The following is a 5,610-nucleotide window of genomic DNA, read 5'->3' on the forward strand; positions in this document are numbered from 1 at the left end:
ATATATTATATATATATTATACATATATATATATATATATACATATATATATAATGGTGGTGTTGTTGTTGTTGTTGTTGTTATTGTTGTTGTTGTTGTTGTTGTTGCTGTTGTTGTTGTTGTTGTTATTGTTATTACCTCCGCCAAGGAAGGAGGTTATGTTTTCATCGGCGTTGGTTTGTCCGTCTGTCCGTCTGTGTGCAAAATAACTCAAAAAGTTGTGAATGGCATTTAATGAAACCTGCAGGAAAAGTTGGTAATGGCACAAGGAACAGGTATGATGAAATTTTGGTAGTGATCCGGGAATTTTTATGGATTCTTGAAGGATTTTTTCATTTGTTATATTTACTTTACATGAAGTATTACAATGTTACGTTCTTTGATTATCTCCCTTAAAAACACGTTCATCGTTTCCACGTAACCTATGGTGGCGTTGCTGGTGGCATTGCTGGTGGCGTTGCTGGTGGCGTTGCTGGTGGCGTTGCTGTTTCCAAAGTTTTATTTTCGTTTCTCTATTAGTAATTTTACTCGCGTATCTATGGGCTCTTGAGGGATGATTGATACTATACTGACCACAGAGGGATGTAAAGTAGGTAGGTGGGTTTAGTTTCGTAAGTATACAGATACCTCTTTTATCAAGCAAAAGAATAAAAGAATAGTCTTCAACATTTCAGAACAAAAAACAAAAGCATTTACAAGCAATCCAGTAAAACGCACAACTTTGCAGGTCAAACAATAAAGTGAACAACAATAACAATAACAATAACAATAACAACGTTGATGATCAGAAAGGAAGCATTGTTGTCACGATTCCAAACATCCCAGAATAGCACAGAATTCATTTAAAAACACATTCTTCCGACTTACAAATCAATATAAAAATAAGATAAGTAAATGTGACACAAATCCACCTGTTCTACAACATAACATGAACGGTTTTGTAAATAGCTTAATAAATTTTTGCATGTTTTTATAACCATCATTTGCAATTTACAAAGCAATAATTTAAGAAACAGTCTTAAAATCATGTAACAAAAAACTATCCATGATAGAGCCTTTTCAATGGAGTAGGTGGTCTTACAATTTAAGTTTAATTTAAATCTTGCATTTAATATGTCATAAATGACATTCACAAACTAATGAGTACGATGCTACACTAGATAAACAGGTTTTCAAAATATAAATCAACAATATAGTAAGTACCACGATATAATAAATTTATGCATATTCCAGCTGACCTCACTAACCGTCCCTCTAGGCTCAACATTTTTACACTCTCACGAGTGCCTTCATTGTAGAAGACTTTAATACTCTCAACACATCCTGGTTTCCAAACAGTGGAGAAAACAAGAGGAATGAAACAGCAGCATCGCATTCGGGTTCCCCTACATATCAAATTACCTACACCAACACACACACATATATCTTACTAAAAAAACATACGGTAATTCTTCCCCTAATATCCCCTTCTGTTCAGTGCACTTAACTACTACAATCAGTTGGCAAACAATGCTTTAATGTTACTTGAATTATCGCAAAACACTTGTACAAGTTAGGGAAAATATCATGCACACAAACTTTAAAAATTGTTACAATCTCAACCAGGAGCAGAACCAATATTTTCTGAATTCAACAATTCCACAATTACCAACATAAGCTCTGCAGTACATACGTTCAACAAAATAATTATAGACGCATCTAAGAAACATTTCATAAAGCAACATTAGAATGCAACCCAATTATAGAAAAAAAACAGAGCAAAATACACCAAAACCACTCAGAAGCAAAGTCAAACACTGCATCAAACAATTAAATAAGGAAATAAAATAACGGAAAATAGAAAACTGACAAATATTTATTTAATTCTAACAGTAAAACACTATTGAGAATAATTAACATCGTTTTCAACAACAACAACGGTCTCATCTCACCCCATGTTGTAATAACAACCTCAAATAAAATACCCACACTGCAATACCAAGCTAATGCCCTTATTAAACATTTCCCGAAAATCAATCATCAAAAGGAAACACATAAAAAAATTACAAACCGAAAAATAAGCATCTTCCTGTCAAATATCCAAAAAGCAAGACTGAAATCTAGCAAAAGCCTCAGAGTGAGACAAAATTAAAGACATACACACAAAACACGTGTGGGCTGAAGGAACAGCAGCACTCACCAATATCTACAACTACACGTGCCAACGCTGTAAAATTCGTAGACTTTAGAGGCTTGGCAAAACTATTACAATTCGAAAACCAACAAAATCCTTTACAGATACTTTTCCCTTTTATACACACTATCAAACATTCTAGAAAAGTTAAGCCTTGACATCTACAACCAACACATAATTTCAACATGAATGCAGACCACTACTCAGAAACCCAACAAAGTAAAATACCTGATCACATCAACAGCAAAAATCTTCGCAGACATACCATTCTAATTACATCATCAAAACGTTTGAACCCATTCCCCAATATCTACTTATACAAAAAAAATATCCTACCTTGAGAAGTAGTACAAAATATTGGCCAGCAAACTATCTCTAAACCTTTTTAGTATACAAGAAAAACGTTTTCTGAACAGAGTGTAAAATGTTCTGCCCTTTCATTCACTTTTTTCATCATTTACGTACGCGATCCTCCTACACCTCTATAAAACATATTGCCTCATACGTAGATGAGAAAACACATACTCCCAGTACTCTCCAAAGCACTGCAGCACCACTTCAACCCTAATTAAATCCCCGAGAAAACTGGTTCGACAGCAACGGATTTTTTTTTTTTTTTACTTGCTAGTTCTGGAGATGGAAAAATGATGAAGGCCTTAGCAGATCCTCCAAGTTCAGTGAAATTGATGCGCTGGTGATACTCTTAAGCTGTTGAAGGTCGGCATCTGCATGAAAGAAGACATAAGCATCAAGGGAGTTCAAAGGAGTGGGTGTTCTTGAAAGGAAGGACAGGGCGCAGTAGTTAACGCCGTACAACAAAGGTGACGAGAGAAGAGACGAGTGAATCAGGAGTGCCTGAATGGAAGTGGCACGAGCTCAGAGCAACTCAGGCTGATATAGTAGCGACAGAAAATGCAGAGATACAGCACGTATGTGGTCGAGAGGTTGGAGGGGTCTTTTTGGTTTGGCTGCCAGCATTTCAGAAAGTAAAGTTTATCGAAATTTTTTTAATTTGGCACATTGATATACTTTTCCAAGTTGAATTGCTGGAGTTATTTCACTTTTTCCTGAAAAATGTTTTTAAAAAGTTATAGAGGTTTAAAATTTGATCATTTTCACACGGTCATGAAACAGAACTTGGAAGCTGTCATTTTGTGCATGACTGAACATCTTATCGTCAACATCTTGAAAATAGCACATGTTGTCAAGAAAAAATAAACAGCACGTCTTTTATAGTTTTAAGCATTGCGATAGCACGAACTTAAAAGATTTATCCAAAAACATTATTTAGCTGTTATTTTCTTTTGAGTATAATACCCTTTTCTTGTAGGTACGAAACAGTATCCTCCTCTGTTCTTTGTGTCTCCGTCATAGAAGCGAGGTTACCGGAGCTTACTGCCATAATCAAACTGTAAAATTTCCAACAGAACACAGCGTCAAAAATTGGTTTCAATATATTTGTCAACACATGCTTTCTCGCAGACAAAAGAGTTCTCTCTTCCGCTTGATACAATGGAAACAGACATGAATGTGTCTGTAGCTTACGATTGGCTAAAATTACCCAAAATTTTCAAAATTTTCTTGCTAATAATTCTTTATTTATTGAGTTATAGCGAAAATGATTTTCACGTCATTCATTGGCCTATAAAAGTGTATCATTACACTGAATATGAAATCAATTCGAACAGAATTAATGCTGACAGCCAAACGGAAAAGATCCGGTTGGAGTAACCATGAGAGACTAATCGAGTGGCCTTTCTTTCGATGCAGTCAAGGGCGTCTATGTGTACATCAGCACTTATGTGGGAGTAATACTCCATTGCATAATGTCAGTAATTGTTGGAAGTTGAACTAGTTTCTGGCATTGAAACAAAGGAACAAGCTTTGGGATGCTTTCGACATAAGAGATCCTTGATGATACTTATTTCTAACGTCTGTAGTGATTTGGAGGGATCTAGTTATAAGCTGTTCCTGTTTAAGCAGAGAGGTGGAATGATGGTTTCTTGATACGAGTTTGTTTTTGCTTTTTTTTAAATTTAATTTGGGATATTTTTATTTTTGAAATAAATACTGATTGGCTGAGGAAACAGGACTCTAAGGAAAACACGTTGCTACTACAAATTCAGCAACGACAAGCAAACAGCCAGGCATGCTACCAATCGAGACTTCGTCAGCAAAGAACTGACACTGAGAGTTGCTAGCTCCTAGCAACTAACTTTTCCCTTCTTACCAGCAACACCAGAGAACATCAGATATAACAAACCATCACATTGAACATCATAAATACACAATACATACAGAAAGCAAAAATACCAAGAGTTACAGACAATGCCCTCACAGCAATCACAATACAGAAAGCAAATATTTTAAAGAAAGCAAAACAACGTTCAAACATATTCAGAGTAATCCCAGATATCACATTTGGTCAACAAAAGGAAACGACAACTTCTACAAACAACACATTTGATCTATCACGGACTACGCCAGTCTGGCTTGGGCACTCAATCTCCACTTTGAACTACAATAAATTTCAAACAACACAAAATAGTGCACTTCGTATCATAAATTGTACACAGACCACACCAACCATCTCGTATATATCGAAACAAAAACACTAAAACTGAAAGACCACATACACGACACAATTGCTGCTGCAACGAACCTCAACTGTTGTCATTATGAAAATCAGGTGGAAGTTGAAATGTTTACTGCAGATTCATAACGGTATGTGTATTGCTCACGGATTCGAAGTCTAAGTCCATACGTTCGAGACTACCAGACGATACAAATTGATTTAAAATTGAGTACATTCTCAATATGACTATTTACTTGAAAATACTTGATAACTTATAACAATCATTTACATACTTATCGAAGTAAAGTTGTCCAAGGAGATTTGTCCAATGTTAGAGTTAAACGTCTTGGCTATCGACAAAGCGGGTACGAGCCCCACTTTATAATCCGATGGTCATTGACACAACCACATACAACAATGCACATTTCTGTATAAATTTAACTTTGCATCTTTACCAAAGCATGTTTGCTGATTCAGTGTAATACGATCTCTTCAAATATTTCACCGATATGTTTCAATAGACATTGCTATTTAGTATACGCTCTAGACTGTCGGAATATTATTTCCTTATCTCGCTTATCATACTTCTTCCGGTAGAAATCTCTTGAGACAGAACAACACGATAAACACGATAAACAGTCTATTTTAGTCAACGAATCTGTAATACACTGTTCTAGATTTATAGTTGAAGAAAGGGGAATGAATACAAATTTGTCTCTCTTTCTCTCCCTTTCACTTTCCCTCTTCCTCTCTCTCTCCTCTCTCTCTCTCTCTCTCTCTCTCTCTTTGATGTTGGCTTTGACTGAGACCAGTTTTCTAAATTACATATGCACACTTATATGTGCATATATATATATATATA

This window comes from Octopus bimaculoides, chromosome 1 (genome assembly GCF_001194135.2).
Source record: "Octopus bimaculoides isolate UCB-OBI-ISO-001 chromosome 1, ASM119413v2, whole genome shotgun sequence".
In the NCBI taxonomy this organism is placed as follows: domain Eukaryota; kingdom Metazoa; phylum Mollusca; class Cephalopoda; order Octopoda; family Octopodidae; genus Octopus; species Octopus bimaculoides.